Genomic DNA, 24337 nt, shown 5'->3' on the forward strand with positions numbered 1-24337 from the left:
ATGAGTAATGTAGGGTATGTAAACATTATATAAAGTGGCATTGTTTAAAGTGGCTAGTGATACATTTATTACATCCAACTTTTAATTGTTGAAGTGGCTAGAGATTTGAGTCAGTATGTTGGCAGCAGCCACTCAATGTTAGTGATGGCTGTTTAACAGTCTGATGGCCTTGAGATCGAAGCTGTTTTTCAGTCTCTCTGTCCCAGCTTTGATGCACCTGTACTGACCTCACCTTCTGGATGATAGCGGAGTGAACAGGCAGTGGCTTGGGTGGTTGTTGTCCTTGATGATCTTTTTGGCCTTCCTGTGACATCGAGTGCTGTAGGTGTCCTGGAGGGCAGGTAGTTTGCCCCCGGTGATGCGCTGTGCAGACCTCACTACCCTCTGGAGAGCCTTACAGTTGTGGGCAGAGCAGTTGCCGTACCAGGCGGTTATACAGCGCGACAGGATGCTCTTGATTGTGCATCTGTAAAAGTTTGTGACTGTTTTTGGTGACAAGCCAAATTTCTTCAGCCTCCTGAGGTTGAAGAGGCGCTGTTGCGCCTTCTTCACCACGCTGTCTGTGTGGGTGGACCATTTCAGTTTGTCCGTGATGTGTAAATACTAGGAATAGATTGTCCACCATCTATGTGTTATCCAGACAGAAAAGAGAAATAGGCAAAAGAACATTTCGATTTAGAGCAATAAAGAAATGGAATAAATTAACAGAGCAAACCAGAAACATTTCAATATATAAATTTAAATATTATTTTAAACGATTTAAATATAATACATAGAAATGTTGTGGGACTATAGTAGATGAGTAATCAATATTTTTTAGATTGAGTATTTATTGGGTGATTATGTTAGTATATTATGTATGTTTGTAATAGTGTGTTATATGTGAAAATGTGTTTGTATTATAAATTGTATTTTAATGTTTAAGGACTCTTGGAAGATTAGTCCAAATGGGAACTAAAAGAGATCCAAATCAAATCCCCACTACTGTCCCGTCGATGTGGATAGGGGGGTGGTTCCCTCTGCTGTTTCCTGAAGTGCACGATCATCTCCTTTGTTTTGCTGACGTTGAGTGTAAGGTTATTTTCCTGACACCACACTCCGAGGGCCCTCACCTCCTCCCTGTAGGCCGTCTCGTCGTTGTTGGTAATCAAGCCTACCACTGTAGTGTCGTCTGCAAACTTGATGATTGAGTTGGAAGCGTGCATGGCCACGCAGTCATGGGTGAACAGGGATTACAGGAGAGGGCTGAGAACGCACCCTTGTGGGACCCCAGTGTTGAGGATCAGCGGGGTGGAGATGTTGTTTCCTACCCTCACCACCTGGGGGGGGGGGCCCGTCAGAAAGTCCAGGACCCAGTTGCACAGGGCGTGGTCGAGACCCAGGGTCTCGAGCTTAATGACGAGTTTGGAGGGTACTATGGTGTTAAATGCTGAGCTGTAATCGATGAACAGCATTCTCACATAGGTATTCCTCTTGTCCAGATGGGTTAGGGCAGAGTGATTGCGATTGCGTCGTCTGTGGACCTATTGGGGCGGTAAGCAAATTGGAGTGGGTCTAGGGTGTCAGGTAGGGTGGAGGTGATATGGTCCTTGACTAGTCTCTCAGAACACTTCATGATGACGGAAGTGAGTGCTACGGGGCGATAGTCGTTTAGCTCAGTTACCTTAGCTTTCTTGGGAACAGGAACAATGGTGGCCCTTTTGAAGCATGTGGGAACAGCAGACTGTGATAGGGATTGATTGAATATGTCCGTAAACACACCAGCCAGCTGGTTTGCGCATGCTCTGAGGACGCGGCTAGGGATGCCGTTTGGGCCGGCAGCCTTGCAAGGGTTAACACGTTTAAATGTTTTACTCACGTTGGCTGCGGTGAAGGAGAGCCCGCAGGTTTTGGTAGCGTGCCGTGTCGGTGGCAATGTACTGTCCTCAAAGCGAGCAAAGAAGTTGTTTAGTTTGTCTGGGAGCTAGACATCGGGGTCCGCGACGGGGCTGGTTTTCTTTTGTAGTCCGTGATTGACTGTAGACCCTGCCACATACCTCTCGTGTCTGAGCCATTGAATTGCGACTCTACTTTGTCTCTATACTGATACTTAGCTTGTTTGATTGCCTTGCGGAGGGAATAGCTACACTGTTTGTATTCGGTCATGTTTCAGGTCGCCTTGACCTGATTAAAAGCAGTGGTTCGCGCTTTCAGTTTTGCGCGAATGCTGCCATCAATCCACGGTTTCTGGTTGGGGAAAGTTTTAATAGTCGCCGTGGGTACAACATCACCGATGCACTTGCTAATAAACTCGCTCACCGAATCAGCGTATACATCAATGTTGTTGTCCGACTCTATCCGGAACATATCCCAATCCATGTGATCGAGGCAATCTTGAAGCGTGAAATCAGATTGGTCGGACCAGCGTTGAACAGACCTGAGCACGGGCGTTTCCTGTTTTAGTTTCTGTCTATAGGCTGGGAGCAGCAAAATGGAGTCGTGGTCAGATTTGCCGATAGGAGGGCGAGGGAGGGCTTTGTATGCGTCGCAGAAGTTAGAGTAACAATGATCCAGAATTTTGCCAGCCAGGGTCGCGCATTCGATATGCTGATAAAATTTAGGGAGCCTTGTTTTCAGATTAGTCTTGTTAAAATCCCCAGCTACAATAAATGCAGCCTCAGGATATGTGGTTTCCAGTTTACATAGAGTCCAATGAAGTTCTTTCAGGGCCGTCGAGGTGTCTGCTTGACTGTGATTCTAATCGAAGAGAATTCTCTTGGTAGATAATGCGGTCGGCATTTGATTGTAAGGAATTCTAGGTCAGGTGAACAACAGGACTTGTTCCGGTATGTTGTTATGATCACACCACGACTCGTTAAACATAAGGCATACAGCCCCGCCCTTCTTTTTACCAGAGAGATGTTTGTTTCTGTTGGCGCGATGCGGGAAGAAACCAGGTGCTATTGTTTATAAAACGTTTCTATAGGCTACCCCCATATCCCATACACAAACTGAAAACATAACATGTGTCGGCTACAATTCATTCAGGTCTCAAATATCACTTTGATTTGTGTCCCCTGTAGCTAAAATGCAGCAAAGTTGGTTCCTGTTTCAGTCAAGTCTTTGGCCAGGTTCATGTGATTGGTAGACAAAAAAGTGCCTCATACAATAGTTCGCACAGTGGATGTGTCATAATAGCGGTAAAACCAGGTAATGGTTCCAATAGTTTTTTCACCATATATTTATATTTTAGAACTACTTCATATATGGTCTGTGATTCGTGTAGGCTTACCCTGGCGTGAGATTTTGATAACCGTGTAATTCTCTTTCGGACAAGGTGTCACGATCGTCATGGGAAGAAGTGGACCAAAGCACAGCGTGGTACGTGTTCATTCTATTTATTTCTTTAATGAACAACAACAACACAAATACGAACGTGACGTTCTGCAGGGCAAAATAAGAACCAATGCAAAAATAAGAACCCACAAATGAAAGAGGGAAAAAGGACTGCCTAAGTATGATTCCCAATCAGAGACAACGATAGACAGCTGCCTCTGATTGGGAACCACACTCTGCCAAAAACAAAGAAATAGAAAACATAGAAATAAAGAAACTAGAATGCCCCCCCTAGTCACACCCTGGCCTAACTAAACCTATCGATGTTACATTGAACTGGGTGAATGGAATATGAATGACAGTCATCCAATATGCTGTAATAGAAATAAGGACATGCTCATGAAACATTTTCGCGTCCTCCCTGATCTTTTATCGGCACCGACCGCCACTGGTGTAGCTGTTAAGTTTGAGCGTCTTAGCAGTACAATGTGTTCTATGCAGCTGTCAACATTCTACAAGGATAGAGCCACTTAATCCATTATATAATCATTAACCAGTTTATCCCAGATACCAGACTTCGATGAGTGATAACTCAGTTCTAGAATGTTGCCATTGATGAGAATGAATCTAAAATATTCTATTGACATTCAGAATTGCCTTTGTTTAGACATCCAGCCTGTTTTGTAGTTTCATGACCAGAGACAAATCTTCAGAGGCACAGTATTTATTTATCCAGAGTGGTACATGAATTCACACTGTCTTGATTTATAGGATCCTTCCCACTATATGATTGATATGTCAAGTGATAAAATCCCAAATGATCAATTAAAAGTTTATGAAAACACTGCACTTGTCCTCATGTGAAAATGACAGTTTATTCAATATTCTATAGCTGTAATGTCACCAATCAAATCAAACTTTATTTATATAGCTCATTTCTTACAACGCATGCATTTCAAGGTGTTCAAAGTCATGCATTGAAAGGCATGAGGCACTTAATATCCTTCCTCTTGGCAGGTCTTTATAGGTGACCAGGGGATTCTCTCTACCACATGAAAATGCCTCTTTGGAGCTCATAAGTGTAGCCATGCAGCCTATTTTGGCAGTTCACAATATCGGCCGTACGTATGTGGAATGCTAGTGGAGGAAGCCAGCCGTGCACAACCAGTTGCAGTGAGTGGAGGACCTGTACCCGGCCGAAGACTACAACCTTCTGACCCGAGAGTCCACAGAGGAAAATCTTCAGTGTCTAAGGAACAGTCTCTGGGGCAGGTTTAGTGGCATGTCTCCTTAACCTGAGGCAGAACAACCGCTAACCTCCCTGTCATCCCTGTCTGTACTGGACATTGTTAAAAAACAAGGGCACTTGTGCTACAACCGGCCGTGGCCCGGGAGTCCCATAGGACGGCGCACAATTGGCCCAGCACCGTCTGGGTTAGGGGAGGGTTTGACCGGCAGGGCTTTACTTGGCTCATTGCGCTCTAGTGACTCCTTGTGGTGGGCCCCCCAAAAAATGGGGAGAAAAAGGGGGTAAAATACAATTTTGGGGCATGCAGGCATCTTGGCTGGCATGGCATTGTTGTTGGAGCAGCAGGCGGCTATACAACAGGCAACAGTTGGACAGCACACCAACCCCAACTGGCACACCATGAGGAGGGAAGTTGACGGCCAGTATTTACAGCACAGTGGATGGTGTAAAAACGATTGGAACCCTTTCTGGGTGGTTTTACTGCTAGTTTTTATGGTTATAAAGACTCACACTGGGGTACTTAATGCAGGTGATGGCTGCATGGTGCAGTTTATGAGAAGCAACGGGAGCGACTTCATCAAAAACTGCATGCAGTTAACATATTTTGTGCTTTCAAGAGAACTGGGAACTCTGAAAAATAACTTGGTCAAATCCTGACGTCAGTGATCTTCAGGTCATAAAGTCGGAGCTCTAGAAATATGCCCGCGTTTCTGACTTGGAATTCCGAGTTGAATGACCATTCAAAACGATTTTCCCAGTCTGAGCTTATTTTTTTTCCAGAGTTGCCAGTTGTATTGAACGCAGTGAAGTCGGAAGTCAGAGATTTCCAAGTTCCCAGTTGTCTTGAACGCGGCAGTAGCCTAGTCGCAAGTGGGAAGATTTTTATAACCATAATGCAACACACTTTGAAGACTTGACAAAAGTGATCCGCTCGAACGCGCCCAATGATTTAGGCTACATAAATGAATGAACAATTGCTGATATTTTCTTACCCCTTGCACGGTCAACAGGTTTGTTAATATTGTGAGAAAGCATTTCGGTCACCGTGTGAGCAGCGTTGACGCTCTCTTACTGAACCTTGTGCGCTATGCAGTTTGATAAAGCCTGCCTATGGTCGTATAAAATAATGATAATAAATAAGTGTTGGAGCGCCACCTGGAGGAATACTGCTTCATCGTCTTGCTTTTTGGGTTGTCAGTAGTTACCACAGCCACGAAGTCAAAAGTGTATATCGTAAAAATGTATTAATACAAATAATAGTTTTCTGGTCTTAATTTAAGGTTAGGCATAAGGTTAGCAGTGTGGTTAGGGTTAAGGTCAGGGTTGGGTTTAAAGTCTTATTTTAAGAAAAATTGTAGAAGTTGGCGGGGGTTAGCCAATTATGTTTTTGTGGTTGTGGTAACTAGTGACGACCATCAACATGTGTGGAAATAACAACAACAACACGGCGAGCCGGGGGCTCACCTACGATGGTTGTAATCTTTTCAGACAAACACCACCAGTGTTATCAACGCTAACATGCAAAAGCAAAACATACGATCTAAAGAGGATAACTCAGGACCCAGAGGTAAGTGGGCTACAAAACATCGTCGCAGTATTACACGCTAGCTAGCTGTTACTACGCAGTTACAAGTTCATCCATGCCAGCACGCCCAAGTAGACTGAATTGTTGCTTTTTGGCACAAAAAAACATAGAAATGAGTCAACCGGACAAGTTATTGAACAACATCTTATGCAGAATGAATAAAGAACATAAATAAATATGTATGTGATCCTTTTTGATGACATGTCGTTTGTACTCTAGTTTATAATCTGTTTTGTTTGTGTTCAACCAAAGACTAACAATGTCAATGCTCTTTAGTAGAATATGCTTTTATCACCACATACACCTTTAATCCTGCAAATTAGCCCATAGTTATTTGTAGACGCACAGTCAATTTAATGCTGCATATGCCATAGACAGGATGTGGTTGTCTCTGGGGTGGAGCTAAACCTTTATTGACTGATTGTAATGACTCTTATCTTCTAGATTTTGTAGCCAGCTTCATCAGGACCAAAATTTAAATCAAGTCATGAGAGGATGAATACAGTGTTGCCAACTCCTCAGTAAGGAAAGTAGCTATTGGCTGTCCTAAAAGTCGCTAAATGACGTCATCGCCTAATTTGCATAATTGGCCATGTGCATGTAATTGTGATGGACGCTGTAGGAATAATGTCGTGGGAGAGACAAAAAGTGAGTTAAAAACACCCTAAATATGTTTAGAACTGCATATTAACTTCTGTCATTCTTGTTTTTTTAGATGTCACAATTCCATCTAAATGGACCAAAAAGAGACAATAGAAAAAACTGTCAATAGCATTGTGAGAAAATTATGGTAACTAGTCTGGCCCTAATTCGTTTAAAAAACATTTTTTTATGTAAACCAAGGCGGGATCAGCCAGCAGCGGCTTCCCGCATGCGCGATTCATTTGCAGTCTGGACTCAAAGGAGTTAACATCTCCTGCTCTGACTGCTGTGTGAGTACTGGGCCGTCTGTGAGTGCTTTGGGACAGGGGTGGGGCCCACGGCAGCATATATAGCAAAATTGGCAACACTGGATGAATGGCTACAGCCAGTGCATATCACACCCCCCAAAGACTGATGTCATTGGTGTTGTTTGTACTCTGCAGCTGTAACAGTATAACTTTAGACCGTCCCCTCGCCCCGACACGGGCGCGAACCAGGGACCCTCTGCACACATCGACAACGGTCGCCCACGAAGCATCGTTACCCATCGCTCCACGGCCCTTGCAGAGCAAGGGGTAACACTACTAATACGTTTCAGAGCAAGTGACGTAACTGATTGAAACGCTACTAGCGCGTACCCGCTAACTAGCTAGCCATTTCACATCCGTTACACTCACCCCCCTTTCAACCTCCTCCTTTTCCGCAGCAACCAGTGATCCGGGTCACGGCACCAATGTAACAGTATAACTTTAGACCGTCCCCTCGCCCCGACACGGGCGCGAACCAGGGACCCTCTGCACACATCAACAACGGTCGCCCACGAAGCATCGTTACCCATCGCTCCACAAAGGCCACGGCCCTTGCAGAGCAAGGGGTAACACTACTAATACGTTTCAGAGCAAGTGACGTAACTGATTGAAACGCTACTAGCGCGTACCCGCTAACTAGCTAGCCATTTCACATCCGTTACACAGCCACATACCTGTGAATGCATGTACATCAAACTGTCCATGGCAGTTCACACTTCAGTGTCACACACACGCATGAACTCATCAGCCCTTTAAGGATAATTAACATATTGGTATTACTAAAACATGCATAATAATTTGTAGCCCTGTAATATTATTGATTATCCGTAATGATCTCTCCTTGTAACATGAATGTTGCCCTCCAGCTCTTGAATGTATTTTAAGTTGGGAAATGTATCCAATCTATTTTGGAGGCCTTGGACCCCCTCACATTGTCATAGATGTTGAAACACAGCATTTGCAAGGCACATGCTAGTGTGGGTATAGTTGCGTCTGTGGACACAGATTAAGTTGAAGTGGAACCTCCCTGTTTTGTAGGAACGTTGCTGTTCTACCAACTAGGCCTGCTGTATGGCGGCGTGGTGGAACATCACTTACACCCAGCGCTCTCTGGGATATTAACCTGGTTATCCTGCTTATGCTGGCTCCCTTCATGAAGCACCCTTTGAAGGCTGTGCTGAAGGGGGTCACCAACGATCCCATGGACTTCTCGGTGATACCATGTTCCTTTCCTACCTTAAAAGTACTTTGTGAAAACTGCTGGCGTAAAAATGTCTTTATAAATAGATATGACTGATTATATCTGCCTGCTGAAAGAATGATATTGGTTGTGTTCCAATTCTTCCCCCTTCTCTCAAAAGTGTGCACTCGTAGAGAATCGGACTGCAGCTATTATTTTTGCTCTGTCCCGCAACGAGAAAATTGTTTAGAGATGATTCGTTGAGGAAACTTCTGTAGCCTGGTGTCCTTGATCAACCATATCTAAACTATTCGGTATCACCAAAATAACGTTTCCAGTCAACAGAGGCATACCCAAGTGGCGCAGCGGTCTAAAGGCACTGCAATGCTAGACGTGTCACTACAGACCCTGGTTCGTTACCAGGCTTTGTCACAACCGGCCGTGATCGGGAGTCCCATAGGGCGGCCCACAATTGGCCCAGGGTTGTCTGGCATAGGGGAGGGTTTGCCCGGGGTTAGGCCATCATTGTAAATAAGAATTTGTCTTTAACTGGTTTGCCTAGTTAAATAAAAAATATATTTTTTAATTGTATCTCTAGGAACAATACTTTCGATTCGACATGTTGAATGTGTCCTCCCATTTTCCACCTGTGGGCTGCAATTGTATTCCATTGTAGACCACGCAGTCACGCGAGAGTAAACTACAACGTAATCTCCCACTTCAATAAATGGAAAATGGGAGACCTTGGATAAACGCTTAGTTTAGCGCAGAAAACGTGGTAATTAAAATATGTCGAACATTGGACTGTTGAACACTACAGCTCCCTACTACATCGCACAGTTCAGGCTTGATCTAATTTATCTCTACAGAAACTGCGCATTGAGCTCACTGAAATAAGAAATTAACAAAATGGAATTAAAATAATTGAACCGACGTCGGTCTACTGATTGAGAGAAGATCAAGTCTATCAGCCCAACAGATGTCTCCTTATAGCGCGAGCGCACTGCCTGCTCCACTGACCTGTTGCTGGCTTTAGCCCATGGGTCTCCAACAGGTAGCCCATCAATTGGCTGCCAATTATCAAATAAAATGATCTTGTCCATATCTCATATAACCCCCTGTCTTATCTAGAGAGCATGCACCAAAACCACATGTAAGATTGCTATTTATCACAGAGTTTTTTTGTGACAAAACATTGGTGGAGTTGAAATTGCGATGGAAGCCTATTTAACTTATCGTCGCTTTTGGATGAAAACCTCATCTCCAAATCATAAACTTTTTAGGAAATGGAAAAAGCTGCCATAATCTACCATTAATAACGAACATGCTATTTTGAATAAATGTTCTTGGTCCTAGAGTCATGAAATGTTCAGAGTACATTCAGGGGGTTACTGCTTTCAAAACACCTAAAAAATATGAAAATTGGTTTAACATTGAGTTATGAAGTTTTCATCAGTGACGTTTGTGTTTTTATTCGGTACATGGGAACTTAACAACAACATATTTTTTGTGTGCACTACGTCATCACTCACAGCCTTTTTGTCCACAACAAGTCAGTTTGATGTAAACACACCTCTGGTGGGAAAATGTGCATATTGTTTTTATGGAGATTTTAGAATATTTGCTTGAAAATCTAGTTTTAAGAATAGCAACAAAACTGGCTCTTCATTTGTAGCTCTATTAAGTCATGTTTAAGCTCTTATTGTTGGTGAAAGGACTATTTATTTAGCCATGATGTCCCATAGAGGTCAGAAGACCTCTTTTCCAAAGCATCTGAGTAGGAGCGCTGATCTAGGATCTGTCCATATAATCTTATTCATTATGATCTAAAAGGCTAAACAGATACTAGATCAGCACTCTTACTCAAAGATGCTTTGTGGATATGGGCCCTGGACTATGTATAACTCTCATTACAGCTGTTGTGTACAGTACACTGCATGCCAGGCACAGAGTGGCTTTACTTGGACTCCTTAATTCACACGTTTTAAATCACCATCTGTTTATGTATAAAACAAAACGTTTGCCATTCTCAGTGTGTGGTATGTACCATCAGTGATGCACAGAGGGAAACAGACAGACAGCCGTCCCTCAGATAGAGATTAGACTTGGCTCATCGTTACAGGGGAATGTAGGTAAACAGGCTGGATGCAGTGTTTTACATGTTGTGATTGAGTCAAGCCCTCCGCTGTGTTATAGACCCTTATGTGCTGCGGACATCTGGGCCGGTATTGACGAAGCGTGTCAAAGTAGGAGTGCTGATCTAGAATCAGTCCCCCCCCCATGTCCATATAATCTTATTCATTATGACTGACAAGGCATAACTGATCCAAAATCAACACCCCTACCCTGAGATGGTTTGATAACGCAGGCCCTGGTCTGTATGTTATAACCAGTGCCTGCATGGGTTTATCTAACACGAGTCGGTGACAGACAATGAAGCCTTGTGGTGTGAGTAATGTTAAGACTATGTTAGGATGTCAGTCTAGACTATAGTGACTACCAATCTAGGGACACATTACACTGCATGTTCTATGTAATGTGGTTAATGGAGTGTTTTTAAATGGAGTGTTCATTAAAGTTTATACAAGAGTGCAAAAGCATTCAGACCACTTGGATTTCTTCACATTTGTTTGTGTTACAAAGTGGGATTAAAATGGATTTAATTGTCTTTTTTTTGTCAACAATATGCACACACACACACTCATAGTGGAAGATAAATTATATATATTTTTAAAGATAAATAAAATATGAATAACTAAGTATTCCGCCCCTTTTTTGTTTAGCAAGCCTAAATTAGTTCAGGAGTAAAATGGGCAAATATTGCACAATCCTGGTGTGCAAAGCTCTCATAGACTCAATGCCCAAAGTGTTTCTAACAGGTTTCAACTCAGGGAGCTGAATACGACTATATTTTAGTTAATATCCTTTTTTTATTAATCTTTTAAAAAGTGTTAGAATTTTTCTTCCACTTTGACATTACAGATGATTTTGTGTAGATTGTTGACAAAAAAATTACAAATCAATTTGAATCCCACTTTGTAACACAATAAAATGTGAAGAAATCCAAGGGGTCTGAATATTTTCGCAAGGCACTGTAGTTTTGTGATTTAACGCGTGAAGAAATGTGTTCCACGTCTTTAATCACCAGTGGAATGCAATAAGTGTTAATGTTGGTTAGCTAAGTGGTTGGTTTAAAAAGGGCTTGAATTTAGATTGTTGCGCTGACCAATAATTTGCTTTAATTGAAGCTCAATGTTAAATTAAAGTCTCCCTACCATAATATCTAAGCCAATATGACACCAATGTCGATGAAAATTTTCAAATCATCTTGATTGGAGGTACACAATGCACTCCCTGCCTCTTGTGAGCCGTCCGGCCATTACAGAGAACCACATACTTGATTTTTAACAGGGTCGTTAGCATTAGGGGAAAAAAAATATATATTTCTAGCCCCGACCTAGCTCAACATCTAGGCGTCAGATAAGAACGAGACTACAGCATCCATAAAGTGACCATTAGACTTGCCACCTTTCGGACTGAATAAGTTTGTAGGGGCAATAGTTTTGATTAAATGTATTCTGTCCATTAACAACCAATGATGTGCTACCTTTTTGTAGCATTTCTGACAATGCTAACATCTTTTTTAGCCTAAGCTCAGTTCTAACACCGTGTCGATCAACTCCGTTGCTCTGCAACAACACAGCTGCTTGCACAAGGCTGCCAATCAGAAGTGTATGGAACAAACCTAGGCTAATGTAGATAGCTAGCTATATAGTGGTATTCAAGCTGATGTTAATCAATAAATGCAAACAGATATTTTGATTAGCTAGCTAACTAACGTTAGCTTGCTTGTTCAAAGTCCAACAGCTAGCCTCTGTAGCTAGGTAACATCAGTCAGCTAAAAGCTAGCTAGCTACTGAACAGGGAAAGAAACGTAGCTAGCTATATTTGGTTCTGGAAAGTTTTTACACAAATTACTTAAGTCATTTGCTAGCTAGCTAGATAGAGCCAGAACACAACAGCTGACCTTGTCACAGAAGCTAGCCAATGCTAGCTAGCTCATGTCCAAATGCTAGTCCTACATTCCACAAAACATAGGTAGCTAGCTAATGTACATCAGTTCAAAACCAACACCAACTTTGGGCAAATTGCCACGCTGCTACCTTTACATTGGCGTGTATTCATGGATGCCTTGACTTATTCCACACACTGTATATACACTTTCTATTGTGTTATTGACTGTACGTTTGTTTATTCCATGTGTAACTCGGTGTTGTTTTTGTCGCACTGCTTTGCTTTATCTTGGCCAGGTCTCAGTTGTAAATGTGAACTTGTTCTCAACTGGCCTACCTGGTGAAATATTTATTTTTTATTTTTTTATTTTTTTGTGTTATAGCCTGAATTTAAAATGAATAAAAAATTCAAAGCCAATAAATGTTTTGCACACAATACCCCATAATGAATATCTCATTTACATACAGTACCAGTCAAGTTTGAACACACGTACTCATTCAAGGGTTTTTCTTTTCTTTTTACTATTTTCTACATTGTAGAATAATAGTGAAGACATCAACACTATGAAATAACACATCATGTACAGTCGTGGCCAAAAGTTGAGAATGACACAAATATATATTTTCACAAAGTCTGCTGCCTCAGTTTGTATGATGGCAATTTGCATATACTCCAGAATGTTATGAAGAGTGATCAGATGAATTGCAATGAATTGCAAAGACCCTCTTTGCTATGCAATTTAACTGAATCCCCCAAAAACATTTCCACTGCATTTCAGCCCCGCCACAAAAGGACCAGCTGACATCATGTCAGTGATTCTCTCGTTAACACAGGTGTGAGTGTTGACGAGGACAGGGCTGGAGATCACTCTGTCATGCTGATTGAGTTAGAATAACAGACTGCAAGCTTCAAAAGGAGGGTGGTGGTTGGAATCATTGTTCTTCCTCTGTCAACCATGGTTATCTGCAAGGAAACACGTGCCTTCATCATTGCTTTGCACAAAAAGGGCTTCACAGGCAAGGATTTTGCTGCCAGTAAGATTGCACCTAAATCAATCATTTATCGGATCATCAAGAACTTCAAGGAGAGCGGTTCAATTGTTGTGAAGAAGGCTTCAGTGCGCCCAAGAAAGTCCAGCAAGCGCCAGGACCGTCTCCTAAAGTTGATTCAGCTGCGGGATCGCGGCACCACCAGTACAGAGCTTGCTCAGGAATGGCAGCAGGTAGGTGTGAGTGCATCTGCACGCACAGTGAGGCAAAGACTTTTGGAGGATGGCCTGGTGTCAAGAAGGGCAGCAAAGAAGCCACTTCTCTCCAGGAAAAACATCAGGGACAGACTGATATTCTGCAAAAGGTACAGGGATTGGACTGCTGAGGACTGGGGTAAAGTAATTTTCTCTGAATCCCCTTTCCAATTGTTTGGGGCATCCGGAATAAAGCTTGTCTGGAGAAGACAAGGTGAGCGCTACCATCAATCCTGTGTCATGCCAACAGGAAAGCTTCCTGAGACCATTCATGTTTAGGGTTGCTTCTCAACCAATGGAGTGGGCTCACTCACAATTTTGCCTAAGAACGCAGCCATGAATAAAGAATGGTACCAACACATCCTCCGAGCGCAACTTCTCCCAACCTTCCAGGAACAGTTTGGTGATGAACAGTGCCTTTTCCAGCATGATGGAGCACCTTGCCATAAGGCAAAAGAGATGACTAAAGTGGCTCGGGGAACAAAACATTGATATTTTGGGTCCATGGCCAGGAAACTCCCCAGACCTTAATCCCATTGAGAACTTGTGGTCAATCCTCAAGAAGCGGGTAGACAAACAAAAACCCACAAATTCTGACAAACTCCAAGCATTGATTATGCAAGGATGGGCTGCCATCAGTCAGGATGTGGCCCAGAAGTTAATTGACAGCATGTCAGGGGGGATTGCAGAGATCTTGAAAAAGAAGGATCAACACTGCAAATGTTGACTTTGCATCAACTTCATGTAATTGTCAATAAAAGCCTTTGACACTTATAAAATGCTTGTAATTATACTTCAGTATTCCATAGTAACATCTGACAAAAATATCTAAAGACACTGAAGCAGCAAACTTTGTGAAAATTCATATTTGTGTCATTCTCAAAACTTTTGGCCATGACTGTAGTAGGCAAAAAAGTGTTAAACAAATAAAAATATATTTTATATTTGAGATTCTTCAAAGTAGTCACCCTTTGCCTTGATGACAGCTTTGCACTCTCTTGGCATTCCTACACATTCCTGCAATCTCTTGGCATTCGTAACTTCTCCGCTATGCAATCCGTTTTCTGAGCTGGTCACGGGTGCACTTCAGCCACGCTCCAGCTCCTAAATGATATCATAACCGCCATCGATAAAAGACTACTGTGCAGCCGTCTTCATCGACCTGGCCAAGGCTTTCGACTCTGTCAATCACCGTATTCTTATCGGCAGACTCAACAGCTTGGTTTCTCTAATGACTGCCTCGCCTAGTTCACTAACTACTTCTCAGACAGAGTTCAGTTTAAATGAGAACTTGTTCTCAACTGGCCTACCTGGTTAAATAAAGGTGAAATGTAATTCATTTTAAAAATTCTCTCAACCAGCATCACCTGGAATGCTTTTCCAACAGTCTTGAAGGACATATGCTGAGCAGTTGTTGGCTGCTTTTCCTTCACTCTGGTTCCAACTCATCCCAAACCATCTCAATTGGGTTGAGGTCAGGTGATTGTGAAGGCCAGGTCACCTGATGCAGCACTCCATCACTCTCCTAGGTCAAATAGCTCTTACACAGCCTGGAGGTGGGTTGGGTCATTGTCTTGTTGAAAAACAAATGATAGTGGGACTAAGCCCAAACCAGATGGGATGGCGTATCGCTGCAGAATGCTGTGGTAGCCATGCTGGTTAAGTGTGCCTTGAATTCTAAATAAATCACAGACAGTGTCATCAGAAAAGCACCCCCACACCATCACACCTCCTCCTCCATGCTTCACGGTGGGAACCACACATGCGGAAATCCTCCGTTCACCCACACCACGACGGTTGGAACCAAAAATCAGACCAAAGAACACATTTCCACGGGTCTAATGTCCATTGCTCGTGTTTCTTGGCTCAAGCAAGTCTCTTCTTATTATTGGTGTCCTTTAGTTGTGGTTTCTTTGCAGGAATTCGACCATGAAGGCCTGATTCACACAGTCTCCTCTGAACAGTTGATGTTGAGATGTGTCTGTTACTTGAACTCTGTGAAGCATTTATTTGGGCTGCAATTTCTGAGGCTGGTAACTCTTATGAACTTATTCTCTGCAGCAGAGGTAACTCTGGGTCTTACATTCCTGTGGCGGTCCTCATGAGAGCCAGTTTCATCATAGCGCTTGATGGTTTTTGCGACTGCACTTGTAGAAACTTTCAATGTTCTTCAAATGTTCCGGATTGACTGACCTTCATGTCTTAAAGTAATGATGGACTGTCGTTTCTCTTTGCTTATTTGAGCTGCTGTTGCCATAATATGGACTTGGTCTTTTACTAAATAGGGCTATCTTCTGTATTCCAAATACAATGCTATTTCTCTGTAAACAAATTTAACAGACTTTCAGCATGCTTATAGAGAAGGGCACTCAACATGTACTGCACTGACACAAATGACTGATGATTGGTTAAAATAAATTGATAATAAGAAGATTGTGGGAGCTGTACTGTTAGATTTCAGTGCAGCCTTTGACATCATTGACCATAACCTGTTGTTGAAAAAAACGTATGTGTTATGGCTTTTCAATCTCTGCGATATCGTGGATTCAGAGCTATCTATCTAATAGAACTCAAAGGGTTTTCTTTAAGGGAAACTTCTCTGTCAAACATGTAAAGTGTGGTGTACCGCAGGGCAGCTCTCTAGACCCTCTACTCTTTTCTGTTTTTACCAATGACCTGCCACTGGCATTAAACAAAGCATGTGCGTCCTGTATGCTGATGATTCAACCATATACACATCAGCAACCACAGCTAATGAAGTCACTGAAACTTTTAACAAAGAATGTTTTGGAATGGGTGGCCAGTAATAAACTGGTCCTGAACATCTCTTAAACTAAGAGCATTGTATTTGGTACAAATCATTCCCTAAGTTCTAGACCTCAGCTGAATCATCTGGTAATGAATGGTGTGGCTGTTGAACAAATTGAGAAGACTAAATGACTTGGTGTTACCTTAGATTGTAAACTGTCATGGTCAAAACGTATAGATTAAATGGTTGTAAAGATGGGGAGAGGTCTGGCCGTAATGAAGAGATGCTCTGCTTTTTTGACACCACACTCCAAAAAGCAAGTTCTGCAGGCTCCAGTTTTGTCTAATCATAATTATTGTCCAGTCGTGTGGTCCAGTGCTGCAAGGAAAGACATAGTTAAGCTGCAGCTGGCCCAGAACAGAGCTGCACATCTTGATCTATAGTGATCAGAGGGCTGATATAAATACTATGCATGCCAGTCTCTCTTGGCTAAGAGTTGAGGAGAGACTGACTCCATCACTTCTTCTTTTTATAAGAAACATTGTGTTAAATCCCAAATTGTTTGCTTTGTCAACTTCCACACAGCTCTGACACACACACTTATCCCACCAGACATGCCACCAGGGGTCTTTTCACAATCCCCAAATCCAGAACGAATTCAAGAAAGCGTACGGTATTATATAGAGCCCTTATTGCATGAACTTCCTTCCATCTCATATTGCTCAAATAAAAATCAAACCTGGTTTCAAAAAACAGATCAAGCAACACCTCACGGCACAACACCTCTCCCCTATTTGACCTAGATAGTTTGTGTATGCATTGATATGTATGCTACATGTGCCTTTACATTTTTTTTAATGTAGTTCTGTCCTTGAGTTGTTTTTGTCTATTGATATTATGTTTCATGTTTTGTGTGGAACCCAGGAAGAGTAGATGCCGCTTTTGCAACAGCTAATGGGGATCCTAATGAAATACAACATTCCCCTACCTTGTCACAACACAACTGATTGGCTCAAACACATTAAGAAGGAAAGAAATTCCACAAATGAACTTTTAACAAGACACACATGTTAAATGCATTCCAGGTGACTACCTTATGAAGCTGGTTGAGAGAATGCCAAGCGTGTGCAAAGCTGTCATCAAGTCAAAGGGTAGCTACTTTGAAGAATCTCAAATATAAAATATATTTTGATTTGTTTAACACTTTTGGTTAATACATGATTCCATGTGTTATTTCATAGTTTTAATGACTTCACTATTATTCTACAATGTAGAAAATAGTAAAAATTAATAGTTGAATAGGAATGAATAGTTTTTCCAAACTTTTGATTGGTACTGTAAGTATTCACACACCTGAGTCAATACATGTTAGATTCACCTTTGACATCAACAAAATCTGTGTGTCTTTCTGGGTAAGTCTCTAAGAGCTTTACACACCTGGATTGTACAATAGTTAAATACATTTTTTAAATGTCCCTTTAAAAAAAAAAAGTTTAAGCTCAGTCAAGTTGGTTATTGATAATTGCTAAACAGCCAGTATTTCCATACATTTTGAAGTATATTTAAGTCAAAACTGTAACTAGGCTACTCAGTCTCATTCAATTTCGTCTTCGTAAGAAAATCCTGTGTATATTTCAATCAGTCAATCAAATGTATTATTAAGATCATTTTACATCAGCCAATGTCACAAAGTGCTGTACAGAAACCCAGCCTAAAACCCCAAACAGCAAGCAATGCAGAAGCACGGTGGCTAGGAAAAACTCCCTAGAAAGGCAGGAACCTAGGAAGAAACCTAGAGATGAACCAGGCTCTGAGGTGTGGCCAGTCCTCTTCTGGCTGTGCCGGGTGGAGATTATAACAGTACATGGCCAAGATTTTCAAACGTTCATAGATGGCCAGCAGGGTCAAATAATAATAATCACAGTGGTTGTAGAGGGTGCAACAGGTCTGTATCTCAGGAGTAAATGTCAGTTGGCGTTTCATAGCCAAGCATTCAGAGTTAGAGACAGCAGGTGTGGTAGTGAGAGAGAGTCAAAAACAACAGGTCCGGGACACGGTAGCACGTCCGGTGAACAGGTCATGATTCCATAGCCGCAGGCAGAACAGTTGAAACTGGAGCAGCAGCACGACCTGGTGGACTGGGGACAGCAAGGAGTCATCAGGCCAGGTAGTCCTGAGACATGGTCCTAGGGTCAGGTCCTCCGAGAGAAGAGAAAGAGAGAGAGAGAATTGGAGGGAGCATACTTAAATTCACACAGGACATCGGATAAGACAGGAGAAATACTCCAGATATAACAGACTGACCCTAGCCCCCCGACACATAAACAATTGCAGCGAGACTGTGGCCACGTCCGACTATACCCCCAGACAGGGCCAACCGGGCAGGATATAACCCCACGCACTTTGCCAAAGCACAGCCAACCAGCACAGCTATCCACACCACCAACCAGCACAGCTATCTTCAACCACCAACTTACTACCCTGAGACAAGGCCGAGTATAGCCCACGAAGATCTCCCCCACGGCACGAACCCGAGGCGGGCGCCAACCAGGAAGATCACGTCAGTGACTCAACCCACTCAAGTGACGCTCCCCTCCTTGGGACACCATGGAAGAGCACCAGTAATCCAGTGATTTGAGACAGAATCCCAGTGGAGAGAGGGGAACCGGCCAGGCAGAGACAGCAAGGGTTGTTCATCGCTCCAGTGCCTTTCCGTTCACCTTCACACCCCTGGGCCAGACTACAGTCAATCATAGGACCTACTGAAGAGATGAGTCTTCAATAAAGACTTAAAGGTCGAGACCGAGTCTGCGTCTCCATAAAAATGGAGCTCCATAGGAGAAAGCCCTGCCTCCAGCTGTTTGCTTAGAAATTCTAGCGACAATAAGGAGGCCTGCATCTTGTGACCGTAGCGTACGTGTAGGTATGTACGGCAGGACCAAATCGAAAAGATAGATAGGAGCAAGCCCATGTAATGCTTTGTAGGTTGACAGTAAAACCTTCGATTGATCCCTAGCCTTAACAGGAAGCCAGTGTAAAGAGGTTAGCACTGGAGTAATATTATTTTAAAAATTGGTTCTAGTCAAGATTCTAGCAGGTCGATGTTTGGCCTTTTCAAGAGAGGCTTTATTACTGCCACTTTCACTGAGTTTGGTACACATCCGGTAGATAGGGAGCCGTTTATTATGTTCAACATAGGAGGGCCAAGCATAAGAAGCAGCTCTTTCAGTAGGTTAGTTGGAATAATGTCCAGTATGCAGCTTAAAGGTTTAGAGGCCAAGACAATTTTCATCAATGTGTCAAGAGATATAGTATTAAAAAACGTGAGTGTCTCCCTTGTTCCTAGGTCCTGGCAGTGTTGTGCAGACTCAGGACAACTGAGCTTTGGAGAAATACGCAGCTTTCTAATGATCATGATCTTTTCGTCAAAGAAGTTCACGAATTTATCACTGCTGAAGTGAAAGCCATCCTCTCTTGGGGAATGCTGCTTTTTAGTTAGCTTTGTGACAGTATCAAAAATAAATGTAGGATTGTTCTTATTTCCCTCAATTAAGTTGGAAAATAGGATGATCAAACAGCAGTGAGGGCTCTTCGATACTGCACGGTACTGTCTTTCCAAGCTAGTCGGAAGACTTCCAATTTGGTGTAGCGCCATTTCCGTTCCAATTTTCTGGAAGCTTGCTTCAGGGCTCTGGGTTTTTCTGTATACCAGGGAGCTAGTTTCTTATGACACATGTTTTTAGGGGTGCGACTGCATCTAGAGTATTACGCAAGGTTAAATGTAGTTCCTCAGTTAGGTGGTTAACCGATTGTTTTACTCTGACGTCCTTGGGTAGGTGGAGGGAGTCTGGAAGGGCATCTAGGAATCTTTGGGTTGTCTGAGAATTTATAGCACGGCTTTTGAGGATCCTTGGTTGGGGTCTGAGCAGATTATTTGTTGTGATTGCAAACGTAATAAAATGGTGGTCCGATATTCCAGGATTATGAGGAAAAACATTTAGATCCACAATATTTATACCACGGGACAAAACTAGGTCCAGAGTAGGTCTGGAGACATGTTGGACAAAACCCACTATACGGGACTTGCTAAATGTACAGTAGCCCTTATCCAGCTATCCAGTTAGCTAAACACTCATTCAAATAACTCTGTGGGAAGCAGGATGCCGTTTTGGAAGTTTACTTGAATCACATTGGGAAACTGCAACAAACACAAAAGTACATGTTTTCAGTTACAGTAGTGTAGAGCGCATAATGTCTTCCACAATAACTGCACTAAATGAATGAAATAAGGAATAAGAGTACTCAATCTGAAGCCAAATATAAAATAAAGTTACTAGAATGCAACTGTATGCTTGATATTACTCAGCTAGATATCCCTATGGAGAAATAGCATTGAAGCTAATGCAAAGTAGCGAACAGCTAACTCAATTATTAATCTTTTACAGAAACATGAAAATTGTGACAAACATTTATCTTGTGTTAATAAACAAATGTACGTACAGACATTGCATCATACAAAGTTTATAAAGATGGATTGTAACTACTCACATCTTATACATTGCTTTACTTCTGAAACTGCTTCCTGTCACATGACACAAACAGGTAAATTCTAGACTGCTGAACTTAAACTGCCACTAGGGGTTGCTAAACAACTAACAGGTCCAGAACACCCACTGAGTCGATGATGGCTCCGAAAGCTTTTTGGAGGAGGTCTGTGGACTTTTCCATGTGAATATTAAAGTCACCAAAAATGTGAATATTATCTGCCATGACTACAAGGTCCAATAGGAATTCAGGGAACTCAGTGAGGAACGCTGTATGCGACCCAGGAGGCCTGTAAACAGTAGCTATAAAAAGTGATTGAGTAGGCTGCATAGATTTCATGACTAGAAGCTCAAAAGACAAACGCAGTAAAAACATAATAATTGTAAATTGAAATTTGGTATCGTAAATGTTAGCAACACCTCCGCCTTTGCGGGTTGCGCAAGGGATATGGTCACTAGTGTAACCAGGAGGAAAGGCCTCATTTAACACAGTAAATTCATCAGGCTTAAGCCATGATAGTCAGGCCAATCACATCAAGTTTATGATCAGTGATTAGTTCATTGACTATAACTGCCTTGGAAGTGAGGGATCTAACATTAAGTAGCCCTATTTTGAGATGTGAGGTATCACAATCTCTTTCAATAATGACAGGAATGGAGGAGGTCTTTATTCCAGTGAGATTACTAAAGCGAACACCGCCATATTTAGTTTTACCCAACCTACATTGAGGCACAGACACGGTCTCAATGGTGATAGCTGAGCTGACTACACTGACTGTGCTAGTGGCAGTCTCCACTAAGCTGGCAGGCTGCACCTTATCTCTATTTGGCCTTGTGTTCTAGATTATTGTCCTGCTGAAAGGTGAATTTGTCTCCCAGTGTCTGTTGGAAAGCAGACTGAACCAGGTTTTCCTCTAGGATTTTGCCTGTGCTTAGCTCTATTCTGTTTCTTTTTATCCCCTAAAAATCCCTAGTCCTTTCCAATGACAAGCATACCCAAAACATGATGCAGCCTCCACTATGCTTGGAAATATGAAGAGTGGTACTCAGTGATGTGGTGTGTTCGATTTGCCCCAAACATAACGCTTTGTATTCAGGACATAAAGTTAATTTATTTTTCAGTTTTACTTTAGTGCCTTATTTCAAACAGGACGCATGTTTTGTAATAATTTTATTCCGCACAGGCTTCCTTTTTTTCACTTTGTCAGTTAGGTTAGTATTGTGGTGTAACTACAATGTTGTTGATCCATCCTCAGTAACTGTTTTAAAGTCACTATTGGCCTCATGGTGAAATCCCTGAGCAGTTTCCGTTCTCTCCAGCGACTTAGTTAGGAAGGATGTCTGTATCTTTGTACTAACTGATACACCATCCAAAGTGTAATTAATAACTTCACCATGCTCAAAGGGATATTCAATGTCTGCATTTTAAATTTTTACCCATCTACCAATAGGTGCCTTTCTTTGCGAGTCATTGGAAAACCTCCCTGGTCTTTGTGGTTGAATCTGTGTTGGAAATTCACTGCTCGACTGACGGACATTACAGATTATTGTATGTGTGGGGTAAAGAGATAGATAGAGATAGTCATTCAACAATCATTTTAAACACTATTATTGCACACAGAGTGAGTCCATACAACTTATTATGTGACTTGTTAAGCACATTTTTACTCCTGAACTTATTTAGGCGTTTCCATAACAAAGGGGTTGAATACTTATTGACTCGGGACATTTCAGCTTTTCATTTTTTTATTAATTTGTTAAAATGTCTCAACATAATTCCACTTTGACATTATGAGGTATTGTGTGTAGTCCAGTGACACAAAATATAAATCTAATACATGTTAAATTCAGGCTGTAACACAACAATGTGGAAAAAGTCAAGGGGTGTGAATACTTTCTGAAGGCACTGTAATGGCCAGGTCATAATCTAGCCTGGAAGAACCTGATCCCTGTGTTCATCATTCTATTTCACGTCACATTTTATGATATTTGAAGTGAAATAGAAAGGTGAACACAGAGATCAGGTTGGTTTCACCAGGCTGATCATAACCACCATTGATAATGTAATCAGTGCTGTGTGTGTGTGTGTGTGTGTGTGACCAACCAGTATCTTTGATGGGGGGCCAGGAGCTGATCTATGCTGCTATTCCCATCAATAGGGCTCTGACAAAGACCTCACCTCCAGCCTCACCTCTTGCCTGCTCACCAATGGTCGTCGATGACAACAGAATTAGGTAGGTTTAGTCTGACCTGTTCAAATTTCAACATAGTACCTGTTTGTGTATCAGATATGACCTATCCTAACTGCCTTTGGTAATAGAACAGTGACTGTGTGTGTATGCATTCACAGAAACATGTATGGAGCCAGCACATGGAGACAGACGGGCTTGATACTGATGTCTCTAAATGGAGAGAGACCTGGCACTCGGCATTAAAATTTTACTAGACAACTTTTACTTGTATTGTCTTTTTTTATTATTAAATTTATCAGTCAATATGAGGAGTGGGAAATCCTGTGTATTTGCACCAGGATCAGGGAACTCTTGTTGTATACAGGAAACCACACAGGAAGGTATGACCACTGACAGGTTTGATAATGTAGCCCCATTACCACCAGACAGTTCTGGTAGACATTCCTGCAATCAGCATGCCAATTGCACACTCCCTTAACTTGAGACATCTGTGGCATTGTGTTGTGTAACAAAACTGCACATTTGAGTGGCATGTTATTGTCCCCCAGCACAAGGTGCACCTGTGTAATGCTCATGCTGTTTAATCAGCTTTTTGATATTCCACACCTGTCAGGTGGATGGATTATCTTAGTAAAGGACAAATGCTCAATAACAGGGATATATATATTTTTTTTAAAGGGATATATATATGCACAAAATCTGAGAGAAATAAGCTTTTTTTATGCATATGGACATTTCTGTGATCTTTTATTTCAACTCATGAAACATGGGACTTACATGTTGTGTTTATATTTTTGTTCAGTATAGTTTTACAATGCAGAAGAATGGCATTCGCAAAACTTAATGGAAGTGTGGAGGCCCATCAGAAAGATGTGTGGCTGAGGTTAACAAAATGTTCAGAGACAGAATAATTAGCAAGACTCTCCTAAACAGGATGTTCAAGGGAAAATGCTAAATTTCAAAACACTCAAACTAACCATCATTTAGTCATGACCTGTCTTGAGGGGGAACAGAAAGCAGAGGCGTTGGCCTCTTGTGAAAGAAGTGTGTGCTCACCTGAAAGATGTTATGGATGACATGGAAAAACTCTCTCACAGGGGAAATGCGATTTATGATTGAGGAATCTTCCCGCCTTGCCAGCCAACTTCACGAACGTGTGCAGAATGTGGAGGATCTGGTGTGTCTTGGGACCCAGTTTGAGAAGGACTGGAAGCCCCACCTCTAAACTCAACCTTGTTCCCTCATCCCGGTATCCCAACAACTTTCCTGGGGCTAAACCGTCTCAACAGTTTGTGCCCAAGAACCAAGACAAGAGT

General features: G+C 42.1%; 1 long non-coding RNA gene across 2 annotated transcripts; it reads left to right on the plus strand.

Moving 5' to 3' along the window:
* The first annotated feature begins 5551 nt into the window (after window positions 1-5551).
* Window positions 5552-23279, plus strand: LOC139538350 (uncharacterized). 2 transcript variants are annotated; one of them, XR_011667715.1, is made up of 4 exons: window positions 5954-6131; window positions 6594-6797; window positions 22937-23063; window positions 23180-23279. It is a non-coding gene; the product is annotated as an uncharacterized lncRNA (long non-coding RNA). The 2 variants fall into 2 exon arrangements; XR_011667714.1 differs by lacking the exon at window positions 6594-6797 and having other exon boundaries at window positions 5552-6131; window positions 22989-23063.
* The last annotated feature ends 1058 nt before the right edge of the window (window positions 23280-24337 follow it).

Source organism: Salvelinus alpinus, chromosome 1, assembly GCF_045679555.1.
Source record: "Salvelinus alpinus chromosome 1, SLU_Salpinus.1, whole genome shotgun sequence".
NCBI classification, from domain to species: domain Eukaryota; kingdom Metazoa; phylum Chordata; class Actinopteri; order Salmoniformes; family Salmonidae; genus Salvelinus; species Salvelinus alpinus.